We start from the raw sequence: 27,694 nt of genomic DNA, 5'->3' as shown, positions 1-27,694 counted from the left end.
GCTGTCTTATTTATGTGTTTTGGATCTTTAAATATTGACCTCAGTTGTTAATAGTTTTGTAATTGTGTCCATTGTGACTTATGTGAGAGAGGGAGAGAGAGAATATGGTTTAAACATTTAATTCATGTAGAGTATATAAACTAGATTGGAGCACGAACTCAAAGAAACAGCTCCAGTATACATGCATATATGGAACATTAAACCGTGGCAAGAAAAACAAACAACAAAAATTATATCGACAGAAAATAGATATTATGACGTAGAATTCTGATATAGTCAGATTATATGTTTTACATAATACATACACACTGAATATAACCTTAATATCATTAATAGCAATGGTCAGTCGATTCTCACATCAAACAGGATTAACCTGCATTAGTACTGACTTGATTAACCGGTATAAGTATTATGTATAATGAACGCATGAAGTATATAAGATATAATTAATGTTGATACAAAGTACAAAGGTACATATTTCATACTATGACTCAGCACCAATAATTCATCGCGACTGAGAGTCCGGTTAATAGTCTTGAACTTAATATCAAACACGAACATACAGTGTGTACCTGCAAAGCGGTTAATCGGTCGGATAAATACCAGCTAACTAGATTCTTCTTACAAATGGTTGGTATTTCACTAAGATAACAAATCTGGCAGGCAATCTGTCAATCATAATCTACAGTGTAAATACACTACTGCTGGTGATACATTGCCTTGAGATAGCCAGACTAACATATTGTACGGGACGGCACACACTGACAGAGGCGATCGGGCTTAAAAATTGTAGTATAGCGTGTGGCTCAATAGTCTAGTCCAGTTCTGTCTTCCGACTGACATGCGTTAACAGCAGTCTAACAGAGAATGTGTGTCTCTGTGTTGTTGTTTTTCCACTAGATAAGGAATGAACACCAAACAATAAAAGCATCCTAAGAAAGGTTAGGAAACCATGTCAGTAGGCTTTGGCAGCCAAATATATCATAGCCTCCCCTTGAAATACCAAATAGCGTCCCTGCATGCCTTACATCGTATATATGTTGCATCTTACTATCTTTACTATCTTTATGAGCACTAGTTACGATTTAAAGATTTACACGCAGGCTCTCTAACATGAAACTTTACTTAAGGACACCTATATTTTAATCTACCATTTTAATTTTCAAAAGAAAAGTCAGTTTGGCCATACAATGTATGTGAGTTTCGTCACAGCACCATTCCTCTAGCAGTGTTTGCCATGCTTTAATCATCATCAGACCATCAGGGCCTTCGGGCTTTAAAATCTGTAGGCCCTGAATGAAATCTGCAGGGCCATTTTGTCAAATCAATAAAAAAAAAACAAATCAGACTACGCTGTACACAGTTTCACACTGTTTCAACAAAATAAATTAGCAAATCCTATGGCTCAGAGAGACGTTTTTATTTGTTAGAAACTGGTTAAAGATATTCCTATACGCAAAGCCGTGAAATGCCAGGAAGTGTAACTACGTTATGGCAACATGATGGGTAATAGATGATTCCTGAAAGTTCAATAAGGAGAAAAAAGGGAAAGATTCCAGTTGTTAAAAGACAGAATAATTTACTGAACGCCACAATGACCTGCAGATATTTGAAACTGCCGGCTCGATACAATAACAACCGACTCTGGGCCTGCTGGCCAGCGATTATTTCGAACGCTGTCCTCAAGTCTGTCAGTTCTCCAAAGGTCACACACCAATCCTTAGTGTACTGCTGGCTCACCTAACACGGTATTTTGCGGGGCGGTAGGAAAGGTTTGCGTTTAAAACGTTCACTCTTCACGCCGAAGACCAGGGTTCGATTTCCCGTATGAGTACAAAGTGTGAGGTTCATTTCTGGTTTCACTCGCTGTGATATTACTTGGAAACTGAAAAAGCTCACTGACTAAGTGTTTTGTGCATGTACTTCTGTGACAAAATGGTTCACTATTAGACAGTTCCTTCTGTCTATACCAATCGGGCATTGGACATGGGAAAATTCAATTATCATCGACTTACAGGTTCTTTCGTTTATTAGTAAAACGCCATTTATCATAAAGGCATTTGAACTTCTATGTCTGAACGTGTCGTAGTTACAGGTCTCTGTACAGGAACCTCGAGATTCGGAAAGTAATCTCTGTGGAATCATGTTTTAATGCGGTAGTCAATATTCCCTCTTTTAAATTGGCTTGGCATTTACATGCTTTTATTGAATTTCTATGAATTGATATATATCATTTTCCTATAATGTGCACAATCCTTCATACAGCGCCAGAATAACATTAACATCGTTTCCTAAACATGTATTTGCACAGACTTAAGTAATTCTTGACCGTGCACCTGAAGGATTTAGATATATGACATGTGATACATCGAATAGTTACTGATGCTGGACTGATTCCTGAAAAAAAAGAAAGAAACAATAAACCAAAGTATCACCATGAAAGTTATTCACCACACACCTGGAGCCAATCCCCTTCTGATACTGGAAGGAAGGATGAAAGGAATTCAACGTGCCACGTGTTGCAGGGCGTGTACATTGCTGTTATCTTCGGCCGTTTTCAGTCGGACATTCCCACGTGGCAGTCATACGGACACCGTTAATTGGCACCGCTGTTCATTTCGAGACCCAAGCGATCCCTGAACTATATATCTTGAATATAGATAAGCACCATCCTTTCTTCATTTTCATATATCTCCAACAACCACGTATATCCTTATACATATATCGTCAAAAATATTTCCCTAGTTAGAACAAATACCATCCAGTGTACGGGTTCAAACGTATCCCGAGCAGGACCATATTGCGTTGTTATATATATTTCATTATGATAAATATTTGAGATACTAGTGTCACGCACTGGATCACTGGATGTGAATGTCTATTTATATACTTATATATTAGATTTCCGTGCCTAGATTTCATAAAGTTTATTATTTTGCTTATAAAATAATGTGTTTCGACAAACATGGTGCGGTCTAAATGGGTTTTCCACACTGAAATATATAGTTTTGTTTGACGTACGTGTGTGATGATTGTTAAGTTCCAGAAATAAGACCGATAGACATGTGATTGTCCCAGACTGGATGTTATCATTACGGTTGGTATTTTGACTTTGTTTTTGACAGATGTGGCATGTCATGATCTACGATTCACGTCTACAGTTTAAATATATGTTACTGTGACTGTTTAATAGTGATGCATCACATAGATTCGCCCATGATACTTTAGAAGATTATAGTTTCGATACGCTCTTGTTTTTTAAAAGACACCCGGCAATATTGAACTTAATGTGTCTGAGAATATTGAACCTTATTACAAAAGCTTCTTTGGTCAGTGGCAAGGGTGGTTGCAAAAACTGAAGACAGAGACATATGTCGAAATAATCATAATCGAATTATCGAATTATGTTATCAAGATTCGAACTCAACCTTAAGTTCTGTATCAACTGACATCAATTTACTTGTTTTTACTACTACTACTACTACTACTACTACTACTACTACTACTACTACTGCTGCTGCTGCTGCTGCTGCTGCTGCTGCTACTACTACTACTACTACTACAGCGCTAAATCTAGCCACTTAGTGGCTGCTCAAAGCGCAACTGCTAGTAGTAATTTGCAGTAGTACCAGTTATCATTTACATCATCAGTTTTAAGTATTGTGAAAACGTCAAAATGTTCCGGTGATAGAAGCATTCAGTGATCGTCGTACGTTTGGAAATCAAAACACCGTCTTGTTTTGTAATGAACAACTTCACACCTCTTTGTATTGAGATAAGCTTACAGACTTCAAACATAACCAGGCGGAAGTCAGCGTGATAATAAACAGAACTTAACGCCATCGAAAACATCATTTATATCTGAGGAATGAATGCAATGACTCTGCTAACATGGGGATGTATCCGATGCATTAAAAACACAATAGGTTGTTTCAGCTTTGCTTCCGTGTTTAATCACATATTACTTCCGGTTGACCGGAACAGGGTTTGGTGCGCTTCTGTATTTTGTTGTGTGTAGATGTTGACATAGGATACATTTAGCACCGACGCATCATCCCATTGAGAAGCATAGGAATAAATTGTGAAATAAATCCCCCTCTTTTTCGATTGTTACCAGACGGTACCGATTCAACACCACCGAGCCTTTCACAACAATTGCCTGGTTTGTGCTCGATCTTCATGTGGACGACTAGGTCCTCGGAACAAATACTGAAATACAAGCAATTCCTCTTGTGTCATGTGCTTCATTCATGAACGAGTTTAGAATTCCGTTCGTGATTATGTTCAGATTCTGAATTTTAAGTCGTGTATAAATTACATTCCGAATAGTAAAATGTTTATTTTTCTAATCCCTTTGTTAATTCTTTGTAATCATGCTGACATTTTATTTCATTCAGTAATATCCCGAACGGGTAGCCAGTTTAGACAACTAATGTGAGTTAGTGAGTTGAAGTTTCAGTGGATATGAGATATTACGGTGAGGATGAACTAAACATCGGTCACTGACTCATCCAAGTTGTGGATGTTGCTGATTTTATCATGAATCCTATTGCGAAACAATCAAGCTGTTTCAATAATGATACAATTAATTGTTCGAATATAATCCTCTTTCACTGTATTCAGTTCGTATCACTTGAACAATCAAAGGGTTCAGTGTCCGACTTTGAATACCATTGATAATGAAAGTGACAAATGGCGAAGGGATCGACCTGTGCTGGGCATACCTGTGCTATTATGTTTGTTTGTTGTCTAACGCAACAATAGTTCTGATACACGACGACGACGACCTGTAAACATTCAATGTCGACCTGACAATCGAATGATTGACATCTTGAAGCTAGATTTATGCAATTGAGAAACATGACGTGGTAGCCTAGTCGGTTTGCTTGAATTCCCGATCCCGTTACCTGACTCTGAGGACATGTCACATATCGGGTTGCTGAAGAATAGCTTTAACCCGAATCTTCACGGTTTAATTGTTTGTCGGCTGTTTTCGCATTCTTGATTATCAAACGTAACGTCACTGTCCTCAACATGCAAATTATAACCTGTTCCACCTGGAGGTTGTTTTATTTGTAATCAGCGTATCGCCTCTTTAGACAGGGTGTTATATCGGGGATCAAAGTTGCCTCACGAAATGATTCGTCATCTTGGTATTTTCCACTTAATGTTTCATGATCGATGTATTGTCCTATGACGTGAACACCAGAAAAAAAATCAGTGGACGAAATATTCAAGTGATGCGGGTTTTAGACCAAATGTGCTCAGTTATGGTTCTTAGAAGCCAAGAAACGGTATGAAGGCGAACCGGGACTGCAACTCATCAACCCTGGCGCGTCCCTTAGCTTCAACCTTGCATACAGAAACGCAATGTGCATTAGACGAGTGAACCAAAAATAAAGAAATTTCCAGGGCTTCGATGCCAAATACATTTAAAGTAACACTTTACCACTTTTTGGCGAATGGGATTGGTGTTGTTGGGCCAAGGATCGTAACTCTTTGCAGCGATGTGCAGGACATAGACATGGTCCTATATGCCCAAACCGTTTGCGACAACAACACGTCACAACACTGTGACACTTCGTGATTGATTTTTCTGGAAAACGTCCCAGTCCATCAGGATCATACTAAACGTTGACGCTTTCTTATGTTCAGAATACCTAGAACAAAATCTGGTAGAACAATATGCAGTTATACACGGTTGTAGCAATTGTTTCCAAATATATATCGACTTCTTGACTCGACTTCTTGACTCGACTCTTTGACTCCTTTTTGTCATATGGTGCATTGTATAGTGAACAAAATGCGTTGGGAATATTGGTATGTTTATGATTGATCAGTGTGTCATTGAATAGATACATCATTATTCACAATTTCAGTATTTAGATGTATCCCTAACTTTTTTGTCCAGTATATATGGATAGTTCAAGAACTGCTGTTTCTGTATGATGTGTTCATTTCAGAAGCTCGACGTTAGTATATCAGACCTTACCTTTTCATATCATCCACAATTAATACCGATAGGGTTGTGACCAACAGAACTGGACCTTTTATGTGAGTATTTAAAACGACATACAGAGGATAACACCAGAGTTCTAACATACCAGTGTCGAGAACGGTAACAAACCACTAAGCGTGCATGCAAGGAGGCTGCACGTCTTGTTGCAACTTTTGCTCTTATTCCGTTTACCTAAATGGAATTCAAGCAGTCAGTCCGCACATCGTGTTCATAGTTGCGGACGATCTGGACTGGAGCATGTTGGTTCCCGTAATCGACAGGTTCTGACGCCACGGACTACAGTAACGAACATCGTTCCAGTCCAGATCCGTTATTTTTCAACTTTATCATTTGAATTTGCAGTTTTGATTATTTGTTACTGTAACTCCACACCAAAAGGTATCAGAATCTGCCAAGTTGTGTTTTGCTTTCCATGTAAGCTTTATATAAGAGAAACAGTCGCAACCAGTTGTGCAACCGTCATGACTGAGACTATTGTATTGATGATGTGGCTTTGCAAGGTTGTTGTATTCTAGATCTAGTTGTATGGCCTCCTCTTCACACGTCTAGCCACCTGGCCCGGTCAAATGCTTTCCCAGTAGCATTTCTCAATGACAAAGGTCATATCTGACCGTGGTTTCGGAACTGCTTATCTATGTAAATATGTGTAGTATGAAGGGACTGCTATACATTTCGTACCTGAAAGCATTTTACAGAGCAATGTCGATTTCTGTTGTAGAAAATAATAAACGGCAGTATTCTGGACTGTTATGGCGATGCATGGGTTTTGGTGAAAATATACACGGAAACGGGTGTCACATTTCTGTATATTTTTTCATAGTGAATAAATTCACCAGCACGTTCGTGTCAACATGCACCAAAGTACTAGAACTTATCCAAACCAAACCAAAGTCTTAAACAACATGAAGGTGAACAGGAAGTGAAACCCATAAGTATAAATATATACTTGGACAGTAGCCCGTATATATATATATAAACAACAAAACAGAAGAAAAGACGATTAATCCTTGACAAATGAATCAAGCATAAGTTTCCAAGAACACAATACCAAGAGTCAGGATATTCATCATCATAACATTTAATGTACAAATACATTCAGCACAATCCACCCGGAGAAAGTGTCTAGACTACTTTTTTTCATAAATGACCAATATTTTTGTTAAAAATTAGTACGTCAGATCTACTCTCTCCATATCACAAATGCATGTATAAATAAGTAGTCCAACATTCCGGGGCAGATTTTGTGCAGTATCGCTGAGAAGTGTCACATGCAAGTAGCATATGTCCGCGTGGCATTGCATGAGTGGAGGAGGCGGTAAAACAAGATCTGGAGTGCATTCCATCTAGCTGAACCAGATGAACAAAATATCCGTTTCAGTCATGAAGGCTGAACAGCTTGTTACCATTGTTGCTCTTATTTTCGTTTACCTTAATGGCAGTAGTGCAGCTAGCCCACACATCGTGTTCATAGTTGCGGATGATCTAGGCTGGAACGATGTTGGATTCCGTAATCCACAGGTTCTGACGCCACACCTGGACAAATTGGCGAACGCTGGAGTCATCCTCAACTCCACTTATGTCCAGCCCGTGTGCTCGCCATCCAGAAACTGTTTCATGACCGGGTACTTTCCTTACCATACTGGACTTCAGGATGGCGTTATCAGGCCAACATCTCCTGGCTTTGTTCCCATCAAGTTCACCTTCCTCCCTCAGAAGTTAAAGGAACTGGGATACAGCACTCATGCTGTTGGGAAGTGGCATTTAGGTTTCTGCAACATAAAATACACTCCGACCTACCGTGGCTTTGATACCTTTGTTGGGTATTTAACTGGCGCTGAAGACTATTTCAAGCACACAAGAAGTGATGACAATTATTCTGGATATGATTTTCGCTTTAACACCTCTGTATATACGGAAGCGAAAGGTAAATATTCAACTCATGTGTTTGCTGAACGGGCAGTTGATATCATCAAATCTCACGACAAAAACACGCCACTATATTTGTATCTACCATTTCAAGCAGTGCACGCACCTCTACAAGTGCCCCCTAAATATGAAAACATGTACAAAAATATCCAGAACATACCACGGCGCACTTACTGCGGTATGATCAGTGCTCTTGACGAAGCTGTTGCTAACATTACCAGTGCTTTAGAGGAAACGGGACTCATTGACAACTTGCTGTTGGTGTTCACGACTGACAATGGTGGGCCGTATTACATTGCTGCCAACAATCTTCCTCTACGTGGATCTAAGGGTACACTGTGGGAAGGTGGAACGAAAGGAGCCGCTTTCATCTATAGTAAAACCCTTCTAAAGAAGACAGGTTACCTCAATACTGGAATGATGCATGCTGTGGACTGGTACCCGACATTGGTGGAGCTGGCTGGTGGAAAGAACACAGATCCCAACATGGACGGAGTCAGTCAGTACGACATGCTCATCAACGGTGGACCGAGTAAACGGAACGAGTTCGTCTACAACATCCGCTACAAGACCAACTCCTCAGCAATTCGATATGGTGATCTCAAACTGATGCGGGGGTTACCGGGAAGTCACAATGATTGGCATCCTCTTCCAAAGTCTGGTGAAACTCCTGATGTCACTCTTCAGGACAAGAACGAATTCCCTCCCTACATGTTGTACAATATCACCTCCGACCCAACTGAACATTTCGACCTGTCGGCGAAGTATCCGGAGCTTGTAACGATGATGAAACAACGTCTTGAGAACTGGGAGAAGACACGCGTACCAGCTTATCAACCACCAACTGACCCTAAATCTAATCCAGATCTTTATGGAGGCAACTGGAGCCCAGGCTGGTGCTGAACATTGTATTTTGTTGGCAGCTAAACCGTTATTGTTCAGATTATAAATAATAGCGTTTATGTAACTCACTGATACTCATTGTAGTCTCATTGATTGTTATGTTTTCATTTCTCGTTGATGCATCTCTTATTGGAAAGTCCCAAGGAAGAGAGGGATCCGTATCGATTTAGACTTGTCACATATCAGGTATTAGATTTGCGTTTCAATACTTTACTGACATCAAGGACGAAACGACTTATTGAAGGAATACACAGGATGACACCAGTACATTTTCATTCCATAGAAAATATCTCAAGGATGATCAGATTTCACGTCCCGAAGACAGGTATACTATTGGTAACATGTTTATCTGTTATAACCCTCAACGAACATGACATTACAAATGTGGTCCGCCTGTAGAGACGAGAGCTTGCGTTAATGGCTAAGATACTCAGGGAAAATGTAGAATGATTCATGTAATACTATATTTTTATATGTATAATGAATGTAGGATGAGTGATCGTTTTCGAATTTGCTCTCGGGCAAAAGAGAAAACCGTTTGGACATTTTTATTTTGATGCATGAGTTAAAGTCCAGATGGCTCTCCTTGGCATAATGATGCTATGTGCCTGGGAATCACATGCAGGGGCACCAAGCATGCTGGGATGTCAAGCTCAAACCGAAGAAATAACTGAACATTAATAAATTCACCTTGAATGGCTCATGAACCACTGGTTACATTGATGGTTACATTGATGTAAGTCAGTATTTGTTCACTTAAGTAACTGAAGATATAAAGCAAAACTAATTAAGAAATCCTGCCTGCTCATGTGAATTACAATGATACCGGCATTGTGTATTAGCAAATAAGTGCTGTTCCTTAACCGGTGCACTCAGCCCAGTCTGTACCGATACATGAGCGCAACCCACGGCAAAGAGGCTTCCGCATATAGTCGCCTTATATGACAAACATTCGACCTCGGGCTTCGGGTGGGAGGAAAGAAAAAATAAAAAATATAATCTTCTGGGAACAAATCCAGGAGATGTTGGACTGAAACCCATGAACTTTGGCATGTCTGACCGATGCAACATTTGTGCATTTGTCTTCAGACAAGTGAACATCGATGTAGAAACTCAGCACCCTTGTCATCTATTGAGTGTGACAAGTTTGTCATTGTAGTGAAGTTCGCAAGGTTTGGTATGGTGTTTCAAGCCAAGGATCATAATGGTGGCAAACCTGCGACCACCGACTGTGGATCATGGCGTGACTAGCTAGTTCTGTACAGTACCTACATATGGCCACTTGTGCACATTTCCGTGCATACAATGTAGCTATATTTCCAGATGACAGCAGCTTGTATAGATTCTAATCTATTCAGTAATTGGTATCATGGTCAACTTTGTATTCCGTCGGGGACAGAAAAATACCTCCGACAATGTTTAATTATCAGAACATTAATGTTGGTGTTAACATCGATTTTGTCAATCAAAGTGTATTTACAGACCTAGTCTGTGATACAAACCCTAAAACATATATACTCATGGAAAATAGTAACGCAACACCTATGCCTTCCAACCCAAACATAACTATTTATATCCATTTGATAACTATGTTTGTTTGACTATTTTGATCATTCAGACGCACCATGCATTGAACGACTGGCGAGCATCATGCACAGAACGTTTTCTCATCAACGCTATATCTTTAGGTGTCTAAGGATCGCTGAATACAATGTTATTCACCATCCTAAAACACACTAGCGTGATAATCTGTATGTATTGCAACATACCCTCCCTCAAGAATTGAAGGCAATATTTTAGGGTCAAATTCAGCTTCTGATACAGTCAATGAGGAGGATCATTTAAGAATCCCTTGAGGGCCAGTCATTTCAGAAAGTAAGTAAAATTGAGGCTTGGATAGGCTCCGTTGCTATAGTTAATGGTAACATATTGATACTATGAAAACCGCGGGCGCTGCGATATTTAGTTTATATATGTGCATATACTCCAGAGATCCATCAATTTGTTTCAGAGGTCATTTGCCTTCATTATCTATTGCAGTTTATAGAACACAGGTCATTACAAGTCCTTGAAAGTTCTAAACAGTCTGACCTTGGTCATGGAGATAATGGTTCCCACAAGGCTGAATATTATCTGTCGCATTGAATGATTAACCCTTTATTAGGATTAACAATTTGTTAATATGATATACACTTTTCAAAATCCAAGACAAACTGTATTCATTCGGTCTTAGCGATAAAACGAGGCCAATACTTAGGCACTTGTTTTGTTTGTCAGTCGACATGTGTGTCACATATCAGGTATCTAACTCTAAATGAGCGATGACTTTCGCCTTTTGAAGTCGTGGCAAATTATTGTAGGACAGGGATCGGACAATCCTACTATGGATCAGTTATTCGCTCGAAATTCGATCATGAACTCATCTTTTTTGTATTGGGCATATTGGAGTATATAACATAAATTAAACTCATGGGCAAAAGAAACTTATCACCCGACATTATTTGTGTTAAAAACGACAAAAACAAAAAAATGTCAGAAAGAATGTTTATATAAGAAAGATAAGCCATTTACACAGCAAAAACTGTATTTGTTGATGCCCTGTCAATGTTCATGCATGCAGGAAGTGAGGTAGATGACACATGGGGTGGACGTGAAAGTTTACACAGAGGATTGCATTCACAGAGTGTGTGGAAAACTGAATCTTGGAAGTGTCTGAGCACTCAGTACCTAGTGTGTCCACCCCTTGAATCAATGCACGCTAGTACACGTCTCCGCATTGATGTCGTCAAACGCCTGATGACGTCAGGAGGAATCCTCTGCCACAGTTCCAAGAGAACTTGCTCCAATTGTTGGCGATTTGCTGGTGGTTGCTGTCGTTGTCTTAGCTGTCTGTCGAGATGATCCCAGAGGTGTTCAATGGGATTCATGTCTGGGGAACGTGCTGGCCAGGGCAAAACGTTGATGTTGGCGTTGTTGAGGTAATCTTCAACGATTCTGGCAGTATGCGGACGTGCATTGTCCTGTTGCAAAAGAACACCTCTTGGCTGTTGACGCACAAAGGGCAAAACAACTGGCCTCAAGACTTCGTCCCTATACCTTTGGGCTGTCAGATTTCCATGCAGGATGACAAGCTGTGTCCTCTGATCAGCACAAATCCCACCCCACACCATGATACCACCTCCTCCAAATGGGTGCACCTCTTGAATGCAGTTCCTCGCCAATCGCTCACCTCTACGTCGGTATACACGGGCTCGGCCATCATTTCTGTACAAGTTGAAACGACTTTCATCAGTGAAGAGCACTCTCTGCCAGTCACGTCGCTGCCACCGACGTACTGTTCGTGCCCACTGCAGCCGACGTTGACAATGTTGGCGGGTCAAGGGCATTCCACGGAATGGACGGCGAGCTCTGATACCAGCAGCACGGAGACGTCTTAGTACGGTTCGTCTGCTGATGCGGTGTCCCAAGGCTGTGGTCGCCGTTGACGTCGCTGTGACGAATCTGTTCCGTAGGTGTATCGTACGGATATGGCGGTCTTCGGCGGGCGTCGTAACCCTTGGTCTACCTGATCTTGGACGGTCAGTGGTCTGACCTGTCTGCTGAAAACGTCTCAGGAGGTTGCTGATTGTTGCCTGGCTGCAGTGGAATGTTCTGGCAATCTGACGTTGTGACGCCCCCATATGGGCCATACCGATGGCCCTATTGCGTTGCTCCGATGACAGTCGTGGCATAACTTTGATATGCTTTTTGATAATGCATGATTGCACTGTCGAACAGCTGTATTTATGCAACCAATGTGCACGAGAACTTTTGGTTACACTCAAAAAACCTTTTTCACTGTTTTTCGTGCTTTCACGAAAATCACAATATCTCGGGTTTTTTGCTTGCTACTCAGCTTAAAAATGTGTTTTAGCGAATGTTTTCTCAGTATGTTTTACCTAGTTCAGTTTTGTTTAGAAGCGTAAATGGAAATTTTAAAGTGATAAGTTTCTTTTGCCCATGAGTTTAGTTACATCGAGGTTGAAAATTATGCCCTGTCGCCTTAAGAACACATTCGTAACTAACTCTTTGTGAAATCTCATGAGTCTTCTCTTGGCAGTAGACATTAATGTGGCGAATTGGTATTGATTCCATACATGCACCAACTGGATATGGTTGACCTGTTCACATGTCCACGACCAGGCCGCTGCAATTCTTGCTTATTTCCCTATTGTATAAAACGTCTTCAAAGATAACATACAGTCTGTTTTGGCCTAAATGATGCCAACAAATCACAATCCAAGTCCAAATCAGTTCTACTGTTTGTTAAGTAATTTTTTGCTTTGGAGACAAACGTTAGTGAAACCACAGGCAAATGGGGTTGCGCAGCATTGAGAATATGACTTCTTATAATAATAATAAGTCTTCTCATATGCGAGCGAAGTGAGCAAAGGTGGGCAACATGCTTCCCTCGCTTCGGATTGAAAAATATTTTTCATGTGAAAATAAAATATCGCCACCATCAAAGGTACTCTCCAATTACCTCACTTGGTTGTGCTATCAGTTTCCCTACCCCAGCTTTAATAACTGCACACATGAAATGTGTTTTATTCAACATTTTAAGCGCCTCTCGTAATATTCAGATTGTTCTTCGCCTCCATTACCCATGACAGCTTCCAGTTAAACGGAGTGACGGAACAAGAATAAGCAGAATTGAAAACACATACAGTCTTGCCTAATTTTATCATGAACCCGTTGGAGTTTGTTTGTCATATATGCCGTCGCTATTGTTAGAATTTTCGTAACATTTATTCTTCATGAAAACACTTCTTGCGTAATGGGCGAATGAAGCAGGGGAGGTAACTGTAAGCATTCCATATCGATTACTACCCTTCTGTTCCTTCGCTCCGTTGAACCGGAAGCTGGAAGGGGGAATGGAGGCGAAGAACGGTCTCATATACCACGAATTGCGCTTAAATTATTGAATAAAAAATATTTCACGTGAACAATTGTTCAACATGGGGTTGGAGACGTGAGAGCACAACCCAATGAAATAATGAGTGTATACCTTTGATGGTGGCGATATTTTATTTTTACATGAAAAATATTTTTCGAACCGAAGTGAGGAAAGCAAGTTGCCAACCTTGGCTTGCTTCGCTTGAATGTAAGAAGACTGGTCAATTTCTCTGTGCCGCGCACCCCTTTTGCGCTACAGTTTGCCTGTAGTGAAACGTTTCTCCAGATTTGGTCTGATATTTTGATGACATTCTGTGTTTAAATGAATGATTGATCATGAACCGATTTGGAGTTAGATTTCGATTCATCGGTATCATTTTTACCCAAACAGACTACAGTGGGTGTATTGGTGAGTATTAAAAAGAATTTCGTCATGCACCATTCTTCCAACATATTCTTAGGCGTGTGAACCTAAACTATCAGCTTGTCGTGGGATCGCCTTATTTAAGTTTCAAGTAAAGCGTTAAAACTTTACAGACACACAATCATTGGCGGCTGTTCACACTACAATACATTTGCATTATCATCTTCCAGCACCTAAACATACAGAATCATGACCATGATGCAGAGGATGTTTCGTCGGGAGCATACAGGAAAACATCCACATTTAATATTAGATATTATTCACTACCATTTGATGTTATATGACGCACATATGTTTTGTGAGTGTACCATTTTACTCTACTTTGGTAGATGCTTGTTAGATATATGTAGTATACTAAATATTCACATTTTAAATGGTAGATGTGGATAGGATTCTAGTATCGGCCAATATACATTTATTGGTACAAACGGTACTAGTGTTATTGATTACGTTTTAACATCGACTAGAATTTTTGATAGCATACAAAAAGTTTTGATATACCTCCCCGCGCTGAATCACCTCATTTACCACTGACACTTAAATGACGTGTGCATCACTCTTGTGGACGTAAAGGTAATGAAACTAAGACAAATACCAAACCATTCAAATTTGCCTGGGAAATAGATAAGTTAACAGAATTTAGAAACGATCTGCTTACTGATGAGATACAGGAATTACTTGAAAAATCTGTGGACTTTGTCTTCACTGACATCAACAAGACTGTAGATTTCATTGTAGATGCTCTGAGTCTAACAGCTTCGGATATGAAAAAACAAGTCAAACTTTTGCGAAGGGGAGGTAATAGAAATAACTGGTTTGATAGTGGATGTGACTATTTGAAAAAGAAAAGATGCAAATTATTGAATACTTTTCGAAAACAGAAAACAACTGAATTCCTAGAGAGCTATCAAAGACTTAGAAATAAGTACACTGAGACCTGTAAACGGAAGGAGAAAGAATATTTTGATCAGAAAATGGTATACTTGGAAACAAATATGAACGATTCGAAAATATTCTGGTCAGAATTGAAACAACTAACTCGAAAAACAACCCTAAAATAATATAGGAATTGAAAATTGGTATGCATATTTTGAAAATCTTTTCGAAAATCCGGAAATAAACAACGACACTGCTGTAAATAGTGAGACACCAACACACTTTGTAAATACTGACACAAACGTGGATTTTGTCTGTGACATTTTAGATGCACCTATAGATAGACAGGAAATAACAGAACCTCAAGTGCAAAAAGTCATCAGGGATATATTACTCCCTTATCTTGGCCTCTTATTTAATGTTATACTAGAAACCGGTTATTTTCCTTCATCATGGTCAACTGGTATTATTGTACCCATACATAAACATGGTGATGTAAACAACCCAAATACTTATCGTGGAATTACTCTACATATATCATAAACAAAAGATTAACTAAGTGGGCTAACACTATGGATAAAGTATATGAGGGCCAAGCTGGATTCAAACACCACAACTGATAATATATTCATACTTCAATCCATTGTTAAAAAATATTTGAATTCAAGAGGTGGAAAATTTCTATGCCCTATTAGTTGATGTTTGCTAAGGCATTTGATTCTATCAAGAGAAATAAGTTATGGGGCCTTTTGCAAACCCGTGGACCTAGCCAAAAAATGAATAAACTTCTAGGTAGCATATATGAAAATGTCAAATGGTGTGTAAGAAACAGTAACGAAGTCTCAGAAACTTTTATTTGTCATTTAGGTGTCAGACAAGGCTGTATTTTAAGCCCCCTTCTGTTTACATTTTTTATCAATGAATTAGCTGTGCAAATATGACTTAATCCAATTATTCCTGTTACTCTTTGCTGATGACGTTGTCTTATTTTCTAGCAGCGTCAGTGGCCTACAGAAACACATTGATCAATTTCAAATCTATTTATTGTGATGAATGGAATTTGGCAGTGTGTAGGAGTAAAACAAAGATCATTGTGTTTAACAATGGCGGAAAACTTTCAAAAAGGGAGAAATGGACTTACAAAGGCGAAAAACTAGAAACTACAAACTTATATGAATGTCTTGGCGTCTATTTGTCTAACCATCTTTCTTCCACTAATCACTCAAAACAGGCATCTGTACAAGCCTTTAAGGTTTTGATAAACATAATTAGAAATCTCAGCATCTTGGGGGAAATATCATACAAAACATTCTTTAAAATACATGATACTAAAGTAAGCCCAATATTGCTATATGGATCAGAAATATGGGGTGTGAAAAATTATGAAGCTATAGAGTCCATTTACATGCATGCAAAAAATACCTCGGCGTGAAATCTAACACATGTAGCAGTATGGTGTACCGAATAAAGATTGATTGACGTCATTGACGTCATTGCCACTTTACTTGAAAACCTTCATTATTTCTGTATGAACTGATATACAGTGAGTCTACTCAAGAGAACGTTCTACGATATCTCTGATTACCTCGGTCATTATCGTTATATAGGTGGCTGCTTACATGCATACATGGGTAATTACTCTCTATGTAGGTGGCTGCTTACATGAATACATGGGTATTTGCCGTCTATATAGGTGGCTGCTTACATGCATACAGGAGTACGTATCAAAACGTGACATAGTTGAAGTCAATAAGGATGTCGTCTAGATGTTTTTAGTACGACGAAATCTCACTGAAAGATACAACATAGGGCAATTAAAACATAACAATCAAAGAAATCATATTGAAAAGTGTCAGTCACATACTGTATCTCTGATTTTACTCGTCACCATAAGACAATATTCAGCACCAGCCTGGACTCCAGTTGCCACCATAAAGATCTGGGTCAGATTTGGGGTCAGCCGGGGGATGGTTGGCTGGTACTCGTGTCTTCTCCCAGTTCTCAAGACGTTGTTTCATCATCGTTACAAGCTCGGGGTACTTAGCAGACAGGTCGAAATGCTCAGTTGGATCGGAGGTGATATTGAACAACATATACGGAGGGAACTTGTCCCTGTTTTCCTGAGGAGGGACTTCGAAACTCTCACTAGATGTTGGAAGAGGTTGCCAATCATTGTGAGTTCCAGGTGATCCTCGCATTAGTTTGAGATCACCATATCGAATTGCTGAGGAGTTGGACTTGTCGTAGATGTTGTAGACGAACTCGTTTCTCTTACTAGGTCCACCATTGATCAGCATGTCGTACTGACTGACTCCGTCCATGTTGGGATCTGTGTTCTCTCCACCAGCCAGCTCCACCAATGTCGGGTACCAGTCCACAGCATGCATCATTCCAGTGTTGAGGTAACCTGTCTTCTTGAGAAGGGTTTTACTGTAGATGAATCCAGTTCCTTTCGTTCCACCTTCCCAAAGTGTAGCTTTAGCTCCACGTAGAGGAAGATTATTTGCAGAATGCCAATAAGGCCCACCATTGTCAGTTGTGAACACTAACAGCAAGTTGTCAATGAGTCCCGTTTCCTCTAAAGCATTGGTAATGTTAGCAACAGCTTCATCAAGAGCACTGATCATACCGCAGTACGTCCTTCGTGTTAAGTTGTGAATATGATTGTATAGCTTTTCATACTCAGGGGGAACTTGTAGAGGTTCATGTACTGCTTGAAATGGCAAATACAAGTAGAGTGGCGTATTCTTGTCGTGAGATTTGATAATGTCAATTGCTCGTTCTGCAAACACTTGAGTTGAGTATTTACCCACGGGTTCTTTATAGACGGTAGTATTAAAGCGTAGGTCATAGCCAAAGTATCCGTCATAATTTCTTGAGTGTTTGAAATAGTCCTCTGCACCCATGTAATACCCAACAAAGGTATCAAAGCCACGGTAGGTCGGAGTGTATTTTGCGTTACAAAAGCCAAGGTGCCATTTCCCAACAGCATGGGTGCTGTATCCCAGTTCCTTTAACTTCTGAGGGAGGAAGGTGAACTTGATGGGAACAAAGCCAGGAGATGTTGGACTAATAACGCCATCCTGTAGTCCAGTATGGTAGGGAAAGTACCCGGTCATGAAACAGTTTCTGGATGGCGAGCAAACGGGCTGGACATAGGAGGAGTTGAGGATGACTCCAGCGTTGGCCAACTTGTCCAGGTGTGGCGTCAGAACCTGTGGATTACGGAAACCAACATCGTTCCAGCCCAGATCGTCCGCAACTATGAACACGATGTGTGGGCTGGCTGCTAGGCTTCCATGAAGGAATATCAGAATAAGAGCAACAGTCGCGACAAGCTGTGACGGTGCCATGACTGGGACTGTTGTGTTGATGATCTGGCTTTTGCTAGGCTGTTGCATTCCAGATTTGGTTTTATCGACTCCTCTATCCCACGCGGACATTTGCTGCATACCTTTCCCAATTCTCAGTGATAATGGCATATTTGACCGTGATTTCGTAACTACTTATCTATATAGGTAGGTGTGACTTCGTCTCTAAAGGCATTTTACAGAAAGAATGTTGATTTCTGTTTCAGGAAATGGACACGTTTTTTTAAACTGTAATATTTTGGACGTCCTAAATATTTGGTAGATGTTTTGGTGAAAGTACACCCATGTAAAAGCTATCCACTACCCAATGCATAAGTGTACCATTAATGATAGCAAGGAAATCTGAAGTATAATTAATTTTCGTATAAACTGACTCTCGAGGAGGAATTATATGGTACGTTAAAATGCAAAAAGAAATTAAAACTGTATACACCAACTTTGCTGTCCTGTTAATCATGATGCCATGACGCTAGCAAGTGTGGTCACTTCAACATTCTGGCATACAATCCTAAACCTGGAATTTGGTCTTGAGGTATTGCCTACCATTCTTGTTTCAATGCATCAAGATGTTGTGTAACTTCTTGGAGTGACACTTAGAAGTTGAAGCGGTACGATGTTTCCAGAACCTTTTGTTAGTGGGTCATGGAGATGATTTAAAGTCTGTTGAGGGGTATCCATGGGGAGGCCGTGGGTTTTGCTGAAGTTGAAGTATGTTGAACTAATTCAGCAGTGTATCTTTAGGGTGTTGCTGTTACGTGTTAGACGGTTTCTCGCAATGGTTGAATTTCGACTATGGATTCCAAAATGGTGACGTCATGTGAATCTGAAAAGAGCTGCATCACCCCAATATCCTGGCCTGAACGCTGACGTCATTAGTTTGCTGTCGGTTTCTTGACCAGCCGGCTGATTGACGATGGATCAGAAACTACATCTCTTGCAATAACCCTCAATGACAGCATTCCGGATAGAAATAACTTGCCATGTTTGGAAAGCTATCAGTTGAGGAGGCCCCATATTTGCTTGTCAATAAAGGAATCTACTGTACTGTAAAGATGGTGTAGGAACAGTTAACAGAAACTGGATATATGCTTTTTGATGGGTGCAGGTAATGCTCGTGATTCTCGCCTCTCTAATCAGTGTATGCTGCGCCCGAAGGACAATATTGTCATACGAACTATCACAATTATAATATCAATACATATGAGGAGGTTACAAATCAAAGGTCTTGCAATTTTGCCCATACGTATACAAAGTCTTATTGTATACAATATTAATAAAAACAAACCCAGATATAAATACACTTCTACAAGGACAGTTAAAGAATTAGACGATCATAGTTTGATACTTAAAAAAAAACGTACCCATATTCCTGAATAATGTCCATATATTCCTGCATTATTAGCAACAGAAGATGGTGATGCAAAGTTACCCCAACACTCATCGGAGTACCGGGGGTGCATTCGACATCAGATTTTGGCGGTATATGGGAGGAAGGAACAGACTGAAACAGGTTTACCGACTCGTGGTCATGGTGCTGAAAAGCGAAGAATTATTATAAAGGAGAACCAGAGATGAAACCCATATACCTTGGCATGTGTGAGGAATTGCACATGGGAGTACTGAGATTAAAGCAAGTGAACTACCGATAAAGAAACAACAGCCTGTATACATTCGAGTTAAGTCACTGACTCGTGCTCAACTTTCTGTTCAATTGCGGACGGAAAACTAAAACAGTCTGCTAAAAATTAATCTTCACAGCATATAATGTATGTATGCTGTGTTAACACCAGCTTAATCAAATTAGTCGTTCTCTGTCATAACGACCCGAAACAAATACATTCACTGGATCTCTAAGATATTTAGTCCAGAATACTGCAGTTTCTGAATGGGTCTCTGCTATTTTTTAACATGTTTCTTAAAATGAACAAATTATTTTGTAAAATGTTCTAATGTCGGAGACAAAAAGCAAGTCTATCCCATCTCCTTCCACGAATACTTGTACAGATAAGTGGTCCATGATCCAGGTCAGATTTGAAGAATATCGCTGAGAATTGTCACATGCAAAAAGCATTTGTTCACGTGGTTAGACATTTGTAGAAGGGGCGATAAAACCAGATCTGGAATGCATAAGTGTCACTAAACCAGATGAACAAAACAACTGTTTAAGTCATGACGCCTGAACTGTTCTCAGCGATTGCTGCTCTTATTTTCGTTTACCTAAATGTAAGCCTAGCAGCCAGTCCACACATTGTGTTCATAGTTGCGGATGATCTGGGCTGGAACGATGTTGGTTTCCGTAATCCACAGGTTCTGACACCACACCTGGACAAGTTGGCCAAAGCCGGAGTCATCCTCAACTCCACTTATGTCCAGCCCGTGTGCTCACCATCCAGAAACTGTTTCATGACCGGGTACTTTCCCTACCACACTGGACTACAGGATGGCGTCATCAGGCCAAGTTCTCCTGGCTTTGTTCCCATCAAGTTCACCTTCCTCCCTCAGAAGTTAAAGGAACTGGGATACAGCACTCATGCTGTTGGGAAGTGGCATTTAGGTTTCTGCAACATAAAATACACTCCGACCTACCGTGGCTTTGATACCTTTGTTGGGTATTTAACTGGCGCTGAAGACTATTTCAAGCACACAAGAAATTATGACAAATTTTCTGGATATGATCTACGCTTTAACACCTCTGTATATACGGAAGCGAAAGGTAAATATTCCACTCATGTGTTTGCAGAACGGGCGGTTAATATCATCAAATCTCACGACAAGAATACGCCGCTTTATTTGTATTTGCCGTTCCAAGCAGTGCACGCACCTTTACAAGTTCCCCCTAAATATGAACACATGTACAAGCATATCCAGAACATACCACGGCGCACTTACTGCGGTATGATCAGTGCCCTTGATGAAGCTGTTGCTAACATTACCAGTGCTTTACAGGAAACGGGACTTATTGACAACTTGCTGTTGGTGTTCACGACTGACAATGGTGGGCCGTATTACACTGCTTCTAACAATCTTCCTCTACGTGGAGCTAAAGCTACACTTTGGGAAGGTGGAACAAAAGGAACTGGATTCATCTACAGTAAAACCCTTCTAAAGAAGACAGGTTACCTCAATACTGGAATGATGCATGCTGTGGACTGGTACCCGACATTGGTGGAGCTGGCTGGTGGAAAGAACACAGATCCCAACATGGACGGAGTCAGTCAGTACGACATGCTGATCAACGGTGGACCGAGTAAGAGAAACGAGTTCGTCTACAACATCTACGACAAGTCCAACTCCTCAGCAATTCGATATGGCGATCTCAAACTGATGCGGGGATCACCTGGAACTCACAATGATTGGCATCCTCTTCCAAAGTCTGGTGAGACTTCAGATGTCACTCTTCAGGACAACAAAGACAAGTTCCCTCCGTACATGCTGTACAATATCACCTCCGATCCAACTGAGCATTTCGATCTGTCTGCTAAGTACCCCGAGCTTGTAACGATGATGAAACAACGTCTTGAGAACTGGGAGAAGACACGAGTACCAGCTTATCAACCACCGGCTGACCCCAAATCCAATCCAGAACTCTATGGAGGCAACTGGAGCCCAGGGTGGTGCTGAGTATTGTATTTTGTTGGCTACCAAAATATTGTTGTTGATATCATTGCCTACCAGCGGTAAAATAAGTTCACTTCCATTAATTGTTATGTTATGATTAACAGTGAATACCTCTTCAATCAGAAATCTGTTATGACAATGGTTACATTATCCGTTTCAATCCCTTGAGCATCCGGTTTTGCGCTTTGATACATTACTTGCATCGGCCAGAAGGAATAATTTGACACCCTTAAGTGATCACTCATTCGATTTTAAGAAGATCAAAGCGGGGACGGATCAAGTGTATCAAAAGCATTATTAAAACTATTTATTCATATTTCTTGCATTGGTATAATTTGTCATACAGCGTATCCTTGTTTTTAGGATGTATTACCAAGATACATGTATACTTAAATATTGAATGCCGACAGTGTGAAACTACTAGAAATGTTCAACGGCAGATTATATGTAACTATATGAAAGCTTAAGAAGTAAAGCGGTACAACCAAAAGACACATTTTTGTGTCCTCTGTTGAATTATTAATATGTGGCCCGTGAAGAGAGGTAAAAGAGGCCTTCAGCAACCCATGCTTAATATGTGGCCCGTGAAGAGAGGTAAAAGAGGCCTTCAGCAACCCATGCTTAATATGTGGCCCGTAAAGAGAGGTAAAAGAGGCCTTCAGCAACCCATGCTTAATATGTGGCCCGTGAAGAGAGGTAAAAGAGGCCTTCAGCAACCCATGCTTGCCATAATAGGCGACTTACGGGATCGGGTGGTCAGGCACGTTGACTTGGTTGACACAAGTCATCAGTTCCCAGTTGCGCAGATCGATGCCCATGTTGTTGGTCACTGGAATGTCTGGTCCGGACGCGATTATTTACAGACCGCCACAGGTGGAATATTGCTGAGTGCGGTGTAAAACTAAACTCACTCACACACTTATTAATATCTGTATAGCAATAGTAATAGCCCAGCAGTAACGCGCTGAGTCGATATGCAGTACATGGCCAGAGTTCATATTTCCGACATCAGATGAGGGAAGTTACACAGAGAAGGTCTGAACAGGACGGTTTTGAGTTAGGTCTTAAACGATGACAATGATTCACAGTCTATCAGGTAGTGGGACAGAGCTCCGCCCTTAGTGGTTGAATGTGCAAGTGTATTCTCCCCATAGCTGGTTGTGTTTACTAGGGGAACATGGAGCACGATTTGAGTTTGGGACCGTAAAGTGCTCGCTGGTGCGCAGGCTTTAATCAGATCAGTGATTTTCTGAGGAGCCAGTGAAGGATGTGGGGAAGAGGTGTAATGTGCTTCGATTTCTCAGTCAGTATTATAAACCTTGCTGCAGGAATATTGAAATCGTTGTACTTTGTTAAGCTGCTGTTTTGTTGCTCCAGACAGTAGGGCATACAATAGTAGCGACAGAACCAGTGTGGCATTAGAGTTCTTTGTCAGGCACTTGCAAACATTACCAATATTCCAGAGAACCATAAATCAGGTTTTGGTAAGATTGTTGCCATGAGAATAATCTGAGTCGAGAGAGGACACCAGACGACACCAAATAGCCAGCATGCTAGCCATGACCTGTTGATAACGTAGGTATGCATGTCTTTCGTTCTTAGTTTATTCCGATATCTGCTTGACGGCTTGGAATTCTTGTGGCTCAATCGTTCCCTCGATATGCTAGTTTAGGCTAGGATATATTAGATACAAAATGTCAGAAACAAATACTGATATCCGCTCCAATCGATTTCCTGATTGAAAGTTATCACTACTCTTATTCTCGTTTATAAGACATCGGAGCATTCAAGTAATCCCTGCAGACTATATCATTGTTGGAATTCATGTTGAAGCAAGCTCATCCACTAGTTTCTCTCTTTAATGCCCTTTGTTCTGACATGCTTTCAGATTACCTAGAGCTCATTGAAACTGTCCCATGTCAACTTCACAAAACTTTTGAAAGCCTAATGGGAAACAAACCCATTTCAGACCTATCATTAAGTTTGTGTTTCTTTGAGTTCTTTAAAGTCAACGATCAGAGAGACCAAAGACATTGTCAGATTGACCAAAGCTTAAGTACTCCTGATTCCAGAGCAAGCAACCCTAATCATCTCAAATAGTATAGGTTCTCATCATATCTTTAAGAGTCTAATGAAACCACCCCAAAGCTCCCTGACATTCGGGTTAAAACACACAGATACATTTCCTGATGTAACCTTCAAGGTCTACGTCGTTGCAGAAGCTTCCAGATGACACTTGTAACCAGGTGTACACAATCAACTTACACACACTACCCCCTACCTCTATCTAAACTGACGCAGTGTAATATTACTTCAACACTGTTTCACAGTTAACAACAACGCATGTATTAACACAAATAAATGTGCCCAACTTTACGGAACAAGCATTAAAGAAATTGTGGTCCAGACAATCCAGTGATCAACAGCACGAGGATCGATCTTCGCAATTCGGATCGATGACATATGCCAGCCACATCAGTGAGCAGGACCATCCGATCCCGTTTGTCGCTGAATATCAGTTCTAACTCGGATCTTCAAGGATTCATGAAAAACTGAATATGCAAGATCAAATATTCTTCGACCCTTCAGTTCAGAAGAAGCTTCCACGGGACACTTGTGGACAGATAAAACATCTGTGCACTGAGTCTTTCAAAAATGTTTGCGCAATTTTGTTTTGTTGCTGCTTTTAAACAGAAAAATGCATCGTGCAATTTCGGTTAATTCGCATTGAAAAGTCGACTACATTCACAATTTCTTTAATGCTTGTTCCGTAAAGTTGGGCACATTTATTTGTGTTAATACATGCGTTGTTGTTAACTGTGAAACAGTGTTGAAGTAACCCTAGCTATTGTTGCTTTAGTTATTGCGAACAGTTGTTTAAACATGAACTTCATCGGTAAATATGTACCCTGTTCGTCTTGACCAAAGCATCCATCATCATATCATACGGTCTACCAGATATAAGAGAAAAAAAGTCATAAATTGTATGTAATCACAATACATGAAAATATTACTCAATATTACACTTAGTATATATATCTCACCTTACGCTGGACTGTTATTATCTATTACTATGATCGCTTATGTCAAACAATAAACCATATTTTTTTTTAAAAAAAAAACTGCACCGCTTTCGGAGTTTTCCAATTGTTACTACGTCCCAGTACGACTACTACTCCAATATACAAACTGAATGCTTGAGTGATTTCTTATTACTACCTGTCACCCCGTCCTGTGAAACTTGCAACAGCCCAAGAACCAATGTCTTTACATTATGCATGACGTGTTAAAATAAAATAAACGCAAATTTTCTTCTGTTTATTTATAATCTTGTTTCAAAAACAAGATGTAAAAGTTGGAATGTAGTCGTACTGGGACGTAGTCATAATGGGGCAGAACCCCGCCTCATGCTGGCAATCAGTGATACATAATAAACATAGTGAGTTTGGTGATGATACAAATACTGTGCATACACAAGATTCTCAAGACTAGTTAAAGGTCAAATTTTTCCTTTTCCAAAGAAAATCTCTAGGATCTTTTCAGTCTTAATGTAGAGAAATTAATTAGCAGCTAACTTTATTTCTGCAAGATACGAGATGTTACTCTCACAGGGACCTTGACCTTGATAACACTCATACATAACAAGTGCGTTTCGCAGGTCGGATGTGCGCCATATCGCAATATCATCAGAGGCACAGCGCCTGATACTACATGTAGAGGAAGCTACCGCCGCTGATCCGCAGTACAGCAGGTGCAGCCATGACGGATGCACGGCTACTTGCAACTATTACTCTTATTTTCATTTACCTTAATAGAAGTCAAGGAGCACGCCCACACATTGTGTTCATAGTTGCGGACGATCTGGGCTGGAACGATGTTGGTTTCCGTAACCCACAGGTTCTGACGCCACACCTGGACAAGTTGGCCAAAGCAGGGGTCATCCTCAATTCCACCTACGTCCAGCCCGTATGTTCACCATCCAGAAACTGTTTCATGACCGGGTACTTCCCTTACCATACTGGACTTCAGGATGGCGTCATCAGACCAACATCTCCAGGCTTTGTTCCCATGAAGTTTACCCTTCTCCCTCAGAAGTTAAAGGAACTGGGATACAGCACCCATGCTGTTGGGAAGTGGCATTTAGGTTTCTGCAACATAAAATACACTCCGACCTACCGTGGCTTTGATACCTTTGTTGGGTATTTAACCGGCGCTGAGAACTATTTTAATCACACAAGGGGATATGACAACTTTTCTGGATATGATTTTCGCTTTAACACCTCTGTATATACGGAAGCGAAAGGTAAATATTCAACTCATGTGTTTGCAGAACGGGCAGTTGATATCATCAAATCTCACGACAAGAACACCCCTCTTTATTTGTATTTACCATATCAAGCAGTACATGAACCACTACAAGTGCCCCCTGAGTATGAGAACTTGTACAAGAATATCCATGACGAAAAACGAAGGACGTACTGCGGTATGATCAGTGCCCTTGATGAAGCCGTTGCTAACATTACGAAAGCTTTGAAGGAGACAGGACTTATTGACAACTTGCTGTTGGTGTTCACGACTGACAATGGTGGGCCGTATACCGCTGCTGCTAACAATCTTCCTCTACGTGGATCTAAGGGTACACTGTGGGAAGGTGGAACGAAAGGGGCCGCTTTCATCTACAGTAAAACCCTTCTCAAGAAGACAGGTTACCTCAATACTGGAATGATGCATGCTGTGGACTGGTTTCCGACATTGGTGGAGCTGGCTGGTGGAAAGAACACAGATCCCAACATGGACGGAGTCAGTCAGTACGACATGCTGATCAATGGTGGACCAAGTAAGAGAAACGAGTTCGTCTACAACATCTACGACAAGTCCAACTCCTCAGCAATTCGATATGGTGACCTCAAACTAATGCGAGGATCACCGGGAGATCGCAGTGACTGGCATCCTCTTCCAACGTCTGGTGAGAGTTCCGATGTCCCTTCCCAAGAAAACAAAGACAAGTTCCCTCCGTATATGTTGTTCAATATCACCTCCGATCCAACTGAGCATTTCGACCTGTCTGCTAAGTACCCCGAGCTTGTAACGATGATGAAACAACGTCTTGAGAACTGGGAGAAGACAAGAGTACCAGCTTATCAACCCCCTAATGATCCTAAATCCAATCCAGATCTTTATGGAGGCAACTGGAGCCCAGGATGGTGCTGAGTATTGTATTTTGTCGGCAGGCAAACTCTACAGTCATTGATATCTTCGATAAACAACTGCGTGAGAAATTTTGGTTTAATCCTAGTGTTAAACTTTAATCATTTGCCAGTGCTCTTTTAGTAGCGAGTGTCAACATCAATGAAGTCGTGGCAACCTTATCGATTGTAACTTTATTTTTCTCTCAATACCATCGGGTCAAGAAGTCCTCTTTGGAAAAATACATAATTTGAGATCCAACTAATGAAATCGTATGCTACATATTCTACCAAGTATATAGTACCGACAACTGTCTGCTATCCAATTCGCGAAGAAAATTTATTCTGTCTGTAGTTTTCATATCAGTGACAATCTAAAATGTAGACAGCTGATTATTCTCAAAGAAATGTTGCAGTTCATTTTTGCTTTAAATGA

The 27,694-nt window shown here is 40.5% G+C and overlaps 4 pseudogenes; 3 read left to right on the top strand and 1 right to left on the bottom strand.

Annotated features, from left to right (window-relative positions):
* The first annotated feature begins 7,399 nt into the window (after positions 1–7,399).
* On the top strand, positions 7,400–8,848 carry LOC137291772 (arylsulfatase J pseudogene; annotated as a pseudogene).
* An 8,136-nt stretch (positions 8,849–16,984) lies between these two features.
* On the bottom strand, positions 16,985–18,436 carry LOC137291798 (arylsulfatase B pseudogene; annotated as a pseudogene).
* Positions 18,437–20,623: 2,187 nt separating this feature from the next.
* On the top strand, positions 20,624–22,075 carry LOC137292051 (arylsulfatase J pseudogene; annotated as a pseudogene).
* A 3,756-nt stretch (positions 22,076–25,831) lies between these two features.
* On the top strand, positions 25,832–27,283 carry LOC137291685 (arylsulfatase B pseudogene; annotated as a pseudogene).
* The last annotated feature ends 411 nt before the right edge of the window (positions 27,284–27,694 follow it).

The sequence above is a fragment of the Haliotis asinina genome, chromosome 7 (genome assembly GCF_037392515.1).
Source record: "Haliotis asinina isolate JCU_RB_2024 chromosome 7, JCU_Hal_asi_v2, whole genome shotgun sequence".
NCBI lineage: Eukaryota > Metazoa > Mollusca > Gastropoda > Lepetellida > Haliotidae > Haliotis > Haliotis asinina.
This window is presented reverse-complemented; position numbering and strand designations above follow the sequence as displayed.